Here is a 15,029-nt window from a genome sequence, read left to right as displayed (position 1 = left end):
CCTTGGGGGTTAAGAGCCTGGAGAGCGATGAAGTCTTTGAGGACGGAGGGCACCATGAACGCAGAAGACCTGAGCTGAGGGCACGTGGGAACTCAAGTCAAGATGGGAATTTGAGTGTGAGATATTCAGACTAGAAAAGGGATCTGGGATGGAGCCTGGGGGAAGGTGGGGAATGCAGGGCAGTGGTGGCAGTGAGGACCAAATTGAGGGGCACAGTTTTCCAGTCTCCCGTTCTGACCAGTTGAGACATGTGCAGGTTGTCGCCAAGCCTGAAGAACTGTAGAAAAGCCAGATCTCACCCTTGTACTCTGAGAGCCACTTTAGCTGAGTCACCTAGTGAGCCATGTCCCCAGAGGATTTGTGTGTGAGGAAGCCTGAATAGGAGCCTGGCGACAGGCAGGGGAAGGTAAGTGTTGGGGTGGGGATAGAGGGCAGAATGAAGTTGGAGAGTGTGGAGCCTTTTCCTCCTTTGTTGAATAGTCAGAGTGAACTGCCCATGAGTCCACAGGTGAGAGATGTGTGACAGGTGTCAGTGAGGAGTGGTAGGTGCCGTGACGGTCGGGGCACCTGTCCTCCTCTAATCCAGGACGTACAACTTTCATTTATGATTCATCTGCTCTCCCCACCTGACCTTACGTTGCTTGGTATGATAGAACCGAGGTCAGGATGAGGAGTTCTGGCTCCCTGGTCACTTCACGTCACATGTTCAGACACTCTGTCTCTCCCGAGGCCTAGAAACAGGCCAGGAGCTATTTTTCTATTGCTGCAGAAGGCATGGCCTTTCTCAGAACCCTAGGAATCTTCATGGAACTCTCTCATTGGAGCCTGCCAGAGGTTCCACAAAGCACCTTTCATCCTTCTCATGTGGGTTGGAAGGAGGTACAGGTGAAGGGACTTGTGTTTTCCTCTGGAGGGTGTGTCCAGCATGCCCCAGACTACTGGAGCCCTAACACGTTCATAGATGGAACAGGTCGCTCAATGGTCCCAGATGTGGATGGCCCCACAGCCTGTGGTACTCTCACATTTGTTGAAATTGTTGATTACTAGACCAAACCCTGTCAGTGATGTCATTGTCAACACTGATGTCATTGTCTTCTATCTTCAGTATTAGCAGGCATCCACTTCCACCCTTTGGAGCACATGTGTCTTACTAAGGCATTCAGAATACTTGCCATTTCTTGTTCATCATTAGCAGGAGAGCTTTCTAGTTCTCACCATTCTGTATGACAGAAGCTGTATGTCTGTAGGTTTTTTAGACTTGAGTGTGCTGTGTCCCTTGTCTTCTGTACCCCAGGGCAGCTATGACTGAGGACCAAGCCCAGAGCCTGAGAGAAAAGGTGGCAGAGTTGCACTTCCAGGTAGGCGTTCCACCCGGCCAGGCTGTGCTAAGGTGAAGACACCAGTGGAGAAGGGAGTGTGACCCTCAGACATGGAATGGAGACCTGGGGCAGACGAAATCTGCTGCACGTGACTGCCAGTGAAGACATCCCCCACTCTCATCTGGGAGAACCAACCTTCCTTGCATAAAAGCATGCCAATCATGCCCCTGAGGCCATCTTCTCACAAGGAAATGCTTGTTCTCCTCCTGACCCACAACAAGAGTGAGGTTCAACAGGGGCCAGTGGAGCACAGGGCCTGGTCGGGGACAAGTACGCCATGCACTGAGAGTGAGTTACAGGACCTCAGCAACCTGCACTGGCAGGAGTCCCAGAGCATGGGTGTGAACAGATTCTGTGCCAGTGATCCATTTATTGCCTCTCTGCTCCACATCCACTCTCCACCGCCCTGCTGGATCTTGCAGGCATCTTTCATCCTCCTCCTGGCACGACTCTAGACTTTGTCAGAAGAGGGCACCAGAGGGACATTGCAGGAGGAAGGGCTTCTCTCCAGGCCTAGGCAGTGGTAGCGGTTGCTCCCTGTGTCTGCTATTCCCTTCTTCTTTAGAGTTCTCTTCACCCTTTAGTAACAAACCCCGGTTAACCCCAATCCCCTGTTACTAGTTAATGGTTCTTTATATTAAATGTACCCGTTCTTTATATTAAAGGTACCTGTTAAAGTTAGTATGTGGTTTCTGACTCCTGCCTGGACCCTGACTGATAGAGATTCCAAGGGTGTGAGACCAAATAGGACCAAGGGGAAGGCTTGATGGGGCCGATTCTTTCTCATGGCATGTAGGCTATAAGGTGTTGGCTGAAACATCTGGGAACTTCATTACTAGTCTGCTGGTAGTGAGTTAACATCTGGAGTCAGTGCTAGACCTTCTCTGGCATGTTGGAGAGAAATACAGTCCCAATTTGGGGCACTTGGGGAAGCTAGAATGAGTCTGTCGCGTGCAGGTTCCTCAGTCCCCTCCTTACCATATCCCCTGGGAAGGCAATAAGAAATACACAGAGGAGGGGACATCGAGAGCTCTGTGGTGACTCACTTCTGAGACAGACGATGCTGATGGAAAATGCTGGAAAAGAGGATCCTGAAATGGCCAAGGGTGACACTGAGCATGCAGACTCACCTGTGGACTTGGTCAGCTCTTCTGCTCTCTCCTATAATATAGTCCAGAGGGACCTTGGTCATCTGATTTTCGGCAGAACCCCACACTGGTCCACGTCATTGATGAATTTGTGTTATTTAATCAGACACAGTGAACAGGAAGTAGCAAGAATCCTTGACGATTCAGGAATAAGACATCTGTATGCCAGAGGGTGGGAGATAAACTGTGCAACATCCAGCCCTACATCACACTGGTGTAATTCCTAGGGGCCTGTAGGTCTGGGGCATGTCCCAATATTCCTTCTAAACTGAGGGACAATTTGCTACACCTTGTGTGGCTGCCTTAATCCAAAGAGATAGGTCCCTTAGGATTTAGGGGGGGACTGTAACACATTTTGATACACTACTCCTACTCATTTGTGACGGAACCCATAAATTAAGTTGCCAGTTTTGTGTGGATCGTAGAGCAAGAGAGGACTCTGATGAAAGTTCATGCTGGAAACCCAGCTCCCATGAACTTTGGTCCATATGACCCAACAGGACCAATGTCATTGAAAGTTTTTGTAACATAAAGAGATCATGGGATAACCATAGTGCAGAACCTCAGGGTTTTGGAGCAAAGGTATGTCTCCTTCTGCAAATAACTATCCTCCATTTGGAAAGCATCCCTGGCTTATTATTAGGTCCCAGTGAAATCTCAATACTTGACGACTGGACACCAAGGGAGCTGTGAGCTTAACTGCACATCACATACTGGGAGCTGTCTCAGCTATCAAACCATGACATTGGGCGTGCACAGCAGCATCCGTCATCTATTGAAAAGGTGTGTATGGCATCAGATCAAGCAGGAATGAAGGGCACAGGGAAACGTCCCAGCAGTTGGCTAGATGTCCATGGTACCTGCTTCTTCTGCGTCTTCCTCCACCCACACTATGGGCTGAAGGGAACTCCCTGTGATCTGTTTACAGAGGAGAGAAAGCACAGACCAGGTTTATGGATGGATGTGCATGGTGAATGGCACCAGGCAGAAGTGGATGGCTGCTGCATTAAGACTCTGTATATATGGCCCTGAAGGAGTGACGTAGGGAAATCCTTCAGGTGGCGAAATCCTTCAGGGGTCCACCTTGTAGGAGGGACGGATGTCCTTAGGCTCACTTTGGCAGGAAACCATGGTGAGCTACCTGATCAAGGACTTGGAATGAATAAAAGAATAAAATTAAGACAAGGAGGATATGTGTATGGTCCTCTGGGGATGGGCACCGAGTGTGAAGATGTTGACGTCCCACACGAATCACACCAGATGCGTGCACCAAGGAGGAGGCTCTGAGTATATAGTGGACAGTGTCAGGTAGCTTCTTTCCCCATCAGGGTTTGCTCCCTGGGCCATGTGCAAAGTGGACATGTGGGCAGGGGTGGAGGTTCTGCATGGTTACAACAAACGGGCTCACTCTCCCAGAGGCTGACCTGGCTGTTGACTGTACTCAGTGCTCAAAGCTACAGAGGTAGAGGCCAACAGTAATCTGTTACAGCGTCATTTGACAGTAGGACCACACAGGACATGACCCATCATGGAGGAGATTGAGCTTTACCTCACAGGGATGGATAGAAACCGCGGTCTCTGATTTGCCCTCCTCGTACTCGAGGCTTCTGTCAACATTGTCATGTGACAACCAGGAAACGTGTTTTCTACTGCTACGGTATCCCATGAAGTATGGTCAAATGAAGGGATACATTTTAAAGCAAAGGAAGTGAGGCAATGATCTCATACCCATGGAGCTCACTGATCTTCCAGGAGCCCCACGACACAGAGACAGTTGGCCTTTCAGGAGTGGAATGGCCCATGATGGCTTATAAGGGCACCAGGTGAGAGACAGCACCCACCCATCCAACAGGAAATGCTGTGTCTCTTAAAACAGTGGCCAGTCTATCATGTCACTTCCCCCATAGACAGAATGCAGGGGTCCATGAAACAAGGGAGGGATAAGGGAGTGCCCCCTCCCACTAGTGCAGCTCACAGCCCTCTCAAAGGACTTTTGTTTTTGTCTCTATGTTGTTGTGGGGGAGGAATCCCATCATACTTCTAATCAGTTGAGCCCAATGACTGTCCCCTAGCCATCTTGTGCTCCTCATGCTGCTGAAACAACAGGCAGAGAAGAGGGTCACTGTGCTGATTGCCAGAGGGGACCCGACGACCAGAGGCAGGTTGCGCTGCTGGGTCAAGGAGGACTCTGTTTGAAGCCAGGCAACGTGTCGAGGGTACATTTTCATATTTTATTGATCAGAGTCCTTGCTCAGTGGAAAACTGCAGAAACTCCATAAAGACAAGACCATGGAACACTCCCTTCCCATCAGAATGAAGATTTCTGTCAACCACAGTCGTTTAACTGGGTGTTGGCAGATGGTACTGACTGTGGATTGGGTGGTGGAAGAAGGCGGCTCTGATGACCACCAGCTACACACCCAGGACCCTCACAGCTTTGTTTATGGGAGTTTCTCCTCCATCCTCCTCTCACTGTGGTGTATGAAGAACTAGTTGTCTAACACTGTGGGAGTCTGACTCATTGTCATTAGCACACCATGTTCCTATGATTAAGTGACAGATGGGAATTGTGTGCCTTCAATATTGAGTACTCTATTTTCATCTGGACAAAGGAAAAGGGTCGTTGCTGAGGAGGAAGAGGGTGGACTGTGCTGGACACTTTCTGTTTCCTTCTCCAGATTCACTCTCTCCCCTTCTCCCCTCTGCTCTGCTCTGTGGGTGGCAGAATTATGAGAACTGTGTTAACGGGATCTCCTAGCTTCCATCCGGGTTCAGGCACTGGGGAGCCCCAACAGGAGACCAGAGGGAGGACATGGAGTGAGGTTGGGGTATTAATTCTCCAGCTCCCTCCCTACAGTGTCACAGGGGGGGTAGACAGATTATTCAGCCTGAGATCACTGCTCCGGTCAGCCAACTCCAGACCTCTCCCATCCACCCCCTCCAGATTCTAGAATCGTAATAACTTCTCAGTCTTTCAGGCCTGGAAGATGACAGACCCAATGATATCAGCCTCAGGAGACTGTGCAAACCCTCTTGTTTCTCTACTTCACAGAAACCCTTACGTCAAGTTATTCACGTGGGACGACCTTCTGTTTGAGCTGGGTCTCCAAATGCTAAGTAGAAGCCTCATTGGTGGGAGTGCACCTTCACCACCCAGGTCGTGGTGATGCCCAGATACCTCTGTCTGCAGCATCCTGAAGGCTCTGCTGCCACTCAAGCTGGAATGGAGACGTGCTCCAGACCAGCGAAGGACGGGCCTGAGATGGGGCATCTCTCACAGATTCCTCTCCTCCCCTGTGCCAGATTTCTGTGTGTCCTGCCCTCCCCTCACATAGAGAGAGCCCAGCACTGGGATAAAGCACGATGTATTTATTATCAGACACATGTGGCCACTGCTTGAATGTCTACTCTCCCACAGGGCAAGTTCAGCTGCTCCAGGCCCTTCCATATGTTCTCATCAGGTCACCAAGCGTGTGTGGGTGTGTGTGGATGGTAACTCATGGAGAGGATGGAAAAATAATTCGGTGTTTGGTTATGAGATCGGGGGAAGGTTGGCTTTAGGGGGTCAGCAGAGGCTAAGAATCAAGGGGAAATGGGGTCAGCAGGGAGGGCACCCCACACCAAAGGGCTAGGCATAGCCCCAGCCCCACCACCAAAGCCACGTAGGAGGCAGGGGCAGCTCCATCTTGAAGAAGAAGCTAATTCTCATTCGCATACTCAGTCACAGAGAAGACCCCAATATTGCGGTCACCATACAACAAATATCTGGAAGGTGTGGCCATGCATCCCTGAAGGTTCAGTGAGGAGGACAGTCCACCTAGAGAGTGAAGGCTAAGTCAGAGAGGACTCAAAGCACAGCACACTAAATTCCTAAGACCCAGAAATCCCAGATGCGCCCTCTCACCCCTCAGACCAGGAAATCAGCCTCTTAGTCCCCTCTTCCCGTAGACCTAGACAGCTGGGTCCCCGGCTCCCTCTACCCACAAACCCATGAGTCAGGGCCTCAAGCACCCTCCAACCTCAGGACCAGTGAATCCAGGCCCCTAACCCCTTCACCCTTGCTACCCTCCGCACTCACCTCCCCTGAGATTAAAGTAACCTTGGTAACAATGAATGGTGCCCTTAGGGCAGGTCACAACTTCAGAGTTTTGTGAGCAGGATCCAAACAAATTCACACAGACAGGACACTGCAGGTCTCCTGGGACAGGGGGAGCTGGGGAGCAGAGAGAAGGTTGGGGGTACAGCTCTACTCCTCGCTGCAGCCACCCTCCCTGAGCCCCAGAGGCTCTTGTCTCTGAGACCCCATCTGTCCGTGTCCCTGGTCCCACCGAGCCCGCTGGGATCCACACCTGGACGAGGCAGGGCGTCCAACAGGACACTGCTGCTGTCAGCTCTGTTGCACCCATCGTAGGAGCAGAACTGGGCATAAGAGGCAACGAGCATTCCAGGGGGCTCCGAGTAGATGTTGATAGATCTGGAATCCTGTGTGCTGATATTGCTGCAGCCTTTGCTCCCCACTATGAGTGATCTGGGTCCTGAGGGGTGAGAGAGTGAGAGCTGGGCTGAGGGAGGGGAGGCTTCGAGGGAGGCAGGAGGCAGTGGTTCCCTGATGCTCAGCAGGCAGAGGGTGAGCACAGGTTCCCTGAGTACTAATAAGAGCACAGGTCACCTTGAATGTAGGCGAAGACTGGGGCCAGAGGCTGGGTCCTCCCCCAGCGCTGCCACCACTCAGTTCTTGCGCCAACATCACGTTCTTAGCACAGCCTCCCCGGAGCACTCATTTTCACGTTGCAACCTTCCCCTCACTATGTTTCTCGTTGGGATTTCTCTCCATAGCACTTATCTCCACACTCATATCTTCCTCTTTCTTGTTGGTTTTTTTCTGTTTCACCCCTCGCGTGTAAACCTGCACGAAGGCAGACACAATGGAACCCACGGTGCCTGGCACACAGCAGATGCTCAGTAAACCTCGAATGAAGCCATTGGGTTCCTCTGTGCCAGCTCTGTTCTAAGCCCTTTGCACGGGCTATCGAGTATATCCTCACGACCACCCAGCAAGGTAGGTACTGTAATTGCCCTCAGTTTACAGAAGGGGAAACCAAGGCACGGAAAGAAGAAGAGTTGGGTTTAGAAATCCAGGTGTGAAGGGAACCAGGCAGGAAATTCAGGGACAGAATCCAGGGTTGGGAGGCCCAGGACCCAGCTCAGGGGCCTTACCCTCTTGCGCAGACCACGCACCTACGTCTATGAGCAGAAGCGTCTCCTGACAGATCTCTCCAACATTACATGTCTGGTAGCCACTCCCGGTCCATTCGATGGGTGTCTGAGCCGAGTTTCGCTGTATCCTGAACATGATCCCCCGTTGACAGGTCAGAGGAGCTGGGGAGAAGGAATTACCAGGGTCTGGGTAAGCCAGGGAACCAGCCATGTCTGTCCTTCCAGGTCCCAAGATTGGGAAGGTGATATAATCCTTGAGTCACACTCCTGGCGACCTGGCCACAGAGTCCCTCAATCTCAGATTTAGAAGGGACCTGGGAAGTCAGCCCCACGTCCTTTCTTTACCGTGTTTTTGCTCGAATACCTGCAGGGACCTCTCTCAACACCCCAGAGGAAGGCTGCTCCTCCCTTTGGGAGGGAGAGAGATGGAGGGTTCTTCCTCAGCCTGAGCCAATCTCTGCTTCCCTCTCTGGGCCTCAAGGTCCTCATCTGGATAATGAGCAGGGTAGCATGACATCATATATTTCTTTTCACTGAGAAACCACATGTTCTAAACAAAAAGACTCAAATACCTGGCATGCAGTGATTATTTACTATGAGCCTGGCTGTGATGTTGCTTTCCTTGGATTAGCCCACTGATGCCTCCCAAGGGGTTTACTGTGCTTGGATCACCTTAGATGGTGGGAAAGACAGGGATCGGTGACCGTCCATGGCTTCCTCGGCCCCTGTGGCCCTCAGGAGTCAGTGCGAAAACCGTAAGCCTAGACCTTCTCTTAAGGCCATCACATGATCAGCAGTGACATGTTCCTTGAGGCAGAAACTCCTGGGCTGACCACGTAGCATCCGCAGACACGGGTAACCTTCACAGCAGCCCTCACGAAGGAGGACCACTCATGTCCCTTCACAGATGACAAAATCGCGGCTCCTGCTCCCTCCTCCCAGCCTGGCCCCCGCTCTCCCCACCCATCTTCCCCGCCTTGGTCAATGGCAGCTCCTTTCAGCGGTTGCTCAAGTCATTCTTGACAATCCCCTTTCTCTTACGCCCCGTGTTGCGCCCATCAGGAAATCCTGTTGGCTTAAGCTGCAAAATCCCTCCAGACCCTGACCACGTCTCACCAGCTCTACTGCTTCCAGGACGCCCTTGGGTCTCGCCTCCTTCCTCCTGAGTCTCCCTGGGGGCCCCTCCCCCACTCCCACCTCCCCCTCACTCTATTCTCCACCCAGCAGGCAGAGGATCCCCATAAAGGTAAGTCAATTCATGTCACTCCTCTGCTCAGAAGACTCCAATAGGTCCCCATCCCACTCAGAATACAATTCTCAGTCCTTAAATTGGCCCCACCAGCTCTACATGATCTGGCCTCTCCCTCCCCCTCCCCCTCTGTCTACAGGTCCTACTCTGCTCTCCCTTGATCACACTGCTGTAGCCACATTGGCCTCCAGGCTCCTCCTTCAACACACAGCAAGCATATGCTCACCCCAGGGCCTTTGCATATGCTCCCCTGCTCCTGACTGTCTGCAATCACCGCCTCCTTCCTGAACTGGGTGAAAGAGGCTCAAAGATGTGGTGATCCTCAAAAGCTGATTCAGTGGCAGAGCCTAGACAGGAGTCCACATCTCTTTGAATCGGACATTAAGATCTTAACTGCTATGCTCTCCTGACTTGGTCGACCCACCACTCTCACTGGGACCACCAAACAATTGCTTAGGGGGCAGTCAAGTCTGTTCACGCTCCAGCCCTTTGGTTCTTCCTCAGCCTGGGCTCCTGCCATGGCCCATGGTGGGCAGTGTGTGCTCTTGCCCCCAGCCCTCTCCAGGTCCCATGCTTTCGCAGGAGCTGTTCTGTCACCGGGAATGCGCTTCTCTCCTCCCCTTATTCCCTGACCTCTTGTGGTTCCCAGCTTCTGATGCTTGGTCTCGCTGATGCTTAGGAAATTCTTGCTAAACTGCTGATCTGAACTGAACCAGGGAAGCCAAACACACCCTCCAAGATCTGATTCCAATGTCGAAAGCTAACAGAATATGGATATATGTTAGGAATATTCATTTGTGGTGTAAAACCGATGTTTTATGTGGTACATGAGTGGTTCGTGTAGCGTATGTGTATGGTATGTGTGTGAGGGTGTAGTATGCGTGGGGGAGATATGGAGTTGTATCGGGTGTGTGATATGTTTATGGTATGTTTGTACGGTGTGTGTAGCATATGTGTGTGTGTTATGTGATGTGATATGTGGTGTGTCTATGCAGTGATACAGTGTGTGTGTGACGGACTTGGTATGTCCTGGTTGTGCGGGTGTGGCATGGTGTGTGTTCTGTGTGTCTGTGTGTTGTTTGCATGTAATATATGGTGTGTGTGGTGTATGGTCTGTGGGTTGTGTGTGCTTTTTAGGGTTGGGGTGTGTGTGGAACATGTGAGCTGTAAGGAGACGAGTGTGTGGTATGGATGTGTGGTGTGTATGTGGCATGGGGGGTGTGTGTTGTGTGAGTGTGTGTATGTTGTGTGAGTGTGTGTGTGTGTGTGTGTGGCATGTGTTGCATCTGATTTGTTTCTGAAACGTCTTCTGGGTTACGAATGTTGCCTGGTCCCAGAGAGGAGGGCCAGACAATTAAACCAGCCTTAATGAGAAGGAGAGACTGAGACTCTGACTCTCCCTGCTCAGCCCCCGGCCAGGACTCCCCTGCCCTCAGGAGAAAGGCCAAGCCCTCAGTCTGGCTTTGCGGGGACATCACCAGCCCCCCCCACCTCTCCCGTCCCCACCAATATCCATTCCCCAGACACGCCAGGTCGTTTGCTGCCTCCGTGGCCTTGCCCCAGCTGTTCCTTCTGCCTGGAGTGGCTCTCCCTTCATGGCCCACACCCCCCTCGTCTACCTGGAAAACCTGTAATCACCCCCAGTCCCGGCTGTAGCCCATCCTCCTCATCAGCCGTCTCAGGCAGAGCCCAGGAAGCCTTCTTGACAACAGCAGGCTCACCCACCTCCAGGCCTTTGCACACGCTGTTCCCTCTGCCTGCTCGTGTCCTTTTCCTCTTCTACAAATAAACCGCAACTCATCCTGAAGACACCGCTCACAGTCACCTCCTCGGGGTGCCCTCCTTGACACCCACCCCCCAGGACATCAGTATCTTCCCTCCTCTGAGACCCCAGAGCCCTCCCCCACAGCCCTGTTCCCTCTGCTCTGTGATGTCTCCCCTCCTGGTCCTGGAGGCCCTTAGGGCAGGGGCGGGGTCTGAGTCCCCTGGGGTCCCCAGGGAGACCTTGGAATCCTGTGTGAACTCACTTCAACATACAAATCCCGGGCACCCCACCTGAGCCTGCCCTTGTGCTGCCCAAGGCTGTAAACCTCGGTGTCAGTGACATCGGGCCCTGTCCTCAGGCTCCCGGTCCAGCCAGAGGGATCCACGCACAAAGAGGAACGTGTGCTGAACTCACTCAACTCTCTCTTGAAGCTTTAGGGGTCAGGGTGCCGTAGAGAGACGAGGAAACTGAGGCTCAGACAGTGACGGCCCTTCCCTCACTCTCCAAGTTCCCTTCTCCCCTCCCTGCCCTTCTCATTTTGACACTCCAGGCAGCTCTCAGTCTGCCCAGCGTGTTGTTTCCGTGGGGAAGTGGGGACACTCCCAGTGTCCCCGTTTGGCTCCTGCTTGCCCTGTCTCACCTGGAGCACCCTCAGTGTTCTCTGGTCTTCTTTCCTAGGCAGCAGGGCTGCTGGGTGCTCCAGGACCATGGGTGGGGGTGGGTGAGAGAGGGGTGAGGTGGTCAAGGGGAAGTGGGAGACCCAGGGTGACCCCAGGTCAGGGGTGTGGAGCTATGGAGTTGGAAGCACTGAGTCCCTCCCAGGGTGAAAACCAGCAGGCGCTCCTGCCCTCACTTCCACACCCAGTGGGGAAAGTGGAATGCAAAGCAGCCGCCCTCTCTGCCCCTCTGACCTTCCTCTCTGCTCTCTGGTTCCCCTCCCGCCTGGACAGGCCACCTTGACCTAGTCAGCCTGGCCTGGCATCAATTAAAACACCTACTGGTGGGCTCCGGCCCTGTTTATCTGTTCCCAGGGCAGCGCATCCTCTCTCCCCCCTGCGGCTGCACAGCTCTTACTGGCATCCCCACCAATGCGCCCTCCAGGTGAATCCCTCCCTTTGCACACCCTGAGTGAGTAATAAACTTCTGAATGACTTGTGGGTGCTGGCTTGGGTGGGTTGTGTTCGGATGTCCGACTTTCACAAGGTCACTGTGCCCCATGGCGGCATTGCAGGGCACAGTCTCGTCTTCCGCACCAGGGACTCACCTTTAGGATCGCAGTTCTCTCTCACAGTCAGGGTCCCAATTTTTTGAGTGTCGTTAAGCAGGTTGCAGCCTGCTTGGGATGTGCACCCCTGGACTCTCAGATTGTAGTAGAAGTCTGCTGTGGAAAGGAGGAGAGAGGGAGAGAGGGAGACGCTGCCACTGGGACCATCCAAGCTTCAGGGGGAGGTGCAGCTCTGGGAAGCCAGGCCCACCCTCCTCTTGTCCCAGGCCTCTGCTACCCTCCCTCCCCAGAGACCCAGACCTTGGTCCTCAGACCTGCCCATTCAGTGCCCCACAGGGACCCTGCTGTCCCAGCTCACCTCCCCTGATCTGGAGGATCCCATTGTAACAATTCGTGCTCCCCTCAGGGCAGGGCAGCTCTGTTGCTGACAGACAGCCTTCTGTGGACAAGCAGACTGGGCACCACTGGGACCCTAGGGCTGGGAGGTGAGAGAGAGGGGGAGGGAGGATGAGAGGGCTCTGCCTTCAGATCAGGTGCCTTCTCTCTGCCCCACTTTTCCTCCCCCCAGAAATCAACCTCCCCTGTCTCCCCCAGACATGCCCTCCTTGATCTCCTCCTATGCAGGCCAAGAGTGGGGGGAATTAGGGACAGTCCCTCTGTGCTCACCTAAATCCCCTCAGCTCTGTTGCTCCCCTCCTCCCCACACCCCTTTCCCCTCCTCCTCCTCTCCCTCCTCCCTCACCTACCTGCTGGCGGAGGTGAGTCCCAGAGAGGTTCGGTGTCGTTGACGTCATTGCATAAGTCCCTGTCGCGACACACGTGGATGTAGGAGACGATAGAGAGGCCGGGGCCTGCGCTGTGCTGGGTGACGCGGGCCTCCTGATCTGCCTCCGGGGTGCAGCCCTTGCTGACCACCAGATGCACTTGGGGTTCTGGACCAAGAGTGAGAGGGAGGCCGGGGTGGGGTCAGGACTCCAAGTCCTAGAGGGAGGATCTGCATCGTGGCCTGGGGTGAGGGACTGGAGAATAGGCCAGTGGACAATTAAGAGTTTGCCTCTGCTGGGGTGGGGTCTGCTTCTGGTATGACGGGAGGGGTCTTCTGAGTTCCCAGACAGAATGCAGGTAGGACTGGGCAGGGAGAGGGATGTCTCTGCACAGGAGAGGGTGGGATTCGGGCTTTGGGCCTACGGGGCCCTTCTCACCGTTAACAGTGAGTATCAGTGTGTCTTGGCAACCCCAGCCGTCCTCACAGACTCACTGTTGAACATTGGTCCACACAAGCGGCAGTTCCGATACAGTCTTCACACCCTGAGCTCTCACTGACTGACAGGTCAGGGGCAGCGCTCCTGAGATGGGAAAAGCAAATCCATCTCAGCCTGTCCTCCAGGTAAACCCACACACACACACAGGTAGGGGCCCTCACTCACCAGGCAGCATGAAGGTGATGCCCTGGAGGGCCAGCAGGAGAGCGGGGCTCATAATCGGGATGGCTGGAACTCTCCTGCTCCTGCTCTTTCTCCCAGGAAACTGAGACCTTTTATATCTTACCCTGTCCAAGGCAGGCAGGAAGTGGGTGGGGAGGGGATGGCCTTGCTGAAGGAGGCCTGGGCCCACCCTCTGAGTCTCAAGGCTTAAAGGCCTGGAAATCTGAAACCTCCCTCCTCCCTCTCAGACCCAGACCTGCCTCGCTCAGACCCAGGAGTCCAGGCCCCCAACCCCGTCAAAAGTTAGAGACTGAGGCACGCTGGCCCATAGGCCCCACTGGTCCAGCTCTTTCCTCCTGAACCCAGCTATGTGGGTCTCCACCCCCACCCTGTTTCAGGGTAGTTTGGGAAGGTGGTTTCCTCATCTCTCATGGCAACCTGGTCACCTTCAGGTCCCAGGGGGGGAAATGGCCCAACTGCATGTGAGGACATTGTGCAGTGGGTATTGACCAGTCCCATGTTCTCTCTATCCTAACCTCTGCGCCCATGGATTCCTACTTCTCTTTTCTTTCTCTTTCCTTCCTACGTTGCTTTACTTTTTATTCCCTTTTTCACAACCTTCCCTCATGCTTTTCTTCCTCTTCTATTCTCTCCCCTCCCAGCACAGCAGGCGACCTTGAGTCTCCACTTCTTGTCACCCAAGTGGGAGCTGAGGTATGGCAGGGGGAGGGATTCGTGGTGGAGACTGAAATCTATGGGGGAATTAGGATATTCTTTGCCAAAGCAAAGTTTCTTTGCTAGAAACAGATGGGAACAGTGGTGTGCTAGAAAACCAGCTTCTCAGAAAAACAGCATCAACACACCCTGCCTTGTACTGTTAGCCTGTGTCTATGACATAAATACTTCTCCACCTCTGATTTTAAGCTACCAACAGTTTGACAAACAGCTCACACAATTCCTAATTATTTAACAATTGGCTTTTGCAAGCCTGTGCCAACCAGCTCTAGCACACTGGGTAGGAGAGAGACAGGAGAGATTGAGGGGTATCTGTCAGTGACTGCAGAGGCTCGATGTGGGTGTTGGCAAAGGAGAGAGGAAAGGGAGAAAAGAGAGGACAAGAAAAATATAGAGGAGAAAGAGCAACGACTGTGTACCTCCCCATTGTATATCTATTTTTGACACCTTTATATGTTCTATTTTTATTTGTGTTGCAACTTTAAAGTTTGCCACCCAGGCAGAGACATGTTTCTCTCATCTCCCGCTGCATCTACACCACTACTGTGGCGTATAGTATATACTCAATAAAAGTTTATTTATTGAACAAATGAATTAACTGATGGAGAGAGAAAGATGGGAACAGAGCCATCAGTACATTTGTGTGAGTTGTGCACTGTAGAAACGCCATGCTTCCCCAACAGTTTACATTGCTGCTGTCTGGAAAGGCGCCCTCTGGAGTTGTGTGTGGCCTCAAACAGTGTCCCTGGAGACAGAGGGGGAAAAAGGGTGTGCAAAGAGGTACATAGAGTCATAAGTGAAAATAAGTGACTGAGCTGGGATCAGGGAGGACCTCCCTGAGGAGGTGACACTTGAGCTGAGAGCAGAATGAAAAGAAAGAGCCAGCC

The 15,029-nt window shown here is 52.9% G+C and overlaps 1 pseudogene; it reads right to left on the bottom strand.

Moving 5' to 3' along the window:
• Positions 1-6,084: 6,084 nt before the first annotated feature.
• Positions 6,085-13,462, bottom strand: LOC131396935 (CD177 antigen-like; annotated as a pseudogene).
• Positions 13,463-15,029: the final 1,567 nt, after the last annotated feature.

This window comes from Diceros bicornis, chromosome 34, assembly GCF_020826845.1.
Source record: "Diceros bicornis minor isolate mBicDic1 chromosome 34, mDicBic1.mat.cur, whole genome shotgun sequence".
Lineage (NCBI taxonomy): Eukaryota > Metazoa > Chordata > Mammalia > Perissodactyla > Rhinocerotidae > Diceros > Diceros bicornis.
The sequence above is the reverse complement of the archived record's forward strand: the minus strand, read 5'-3'. Positions and strand labels throughout refer to the sequence as shown.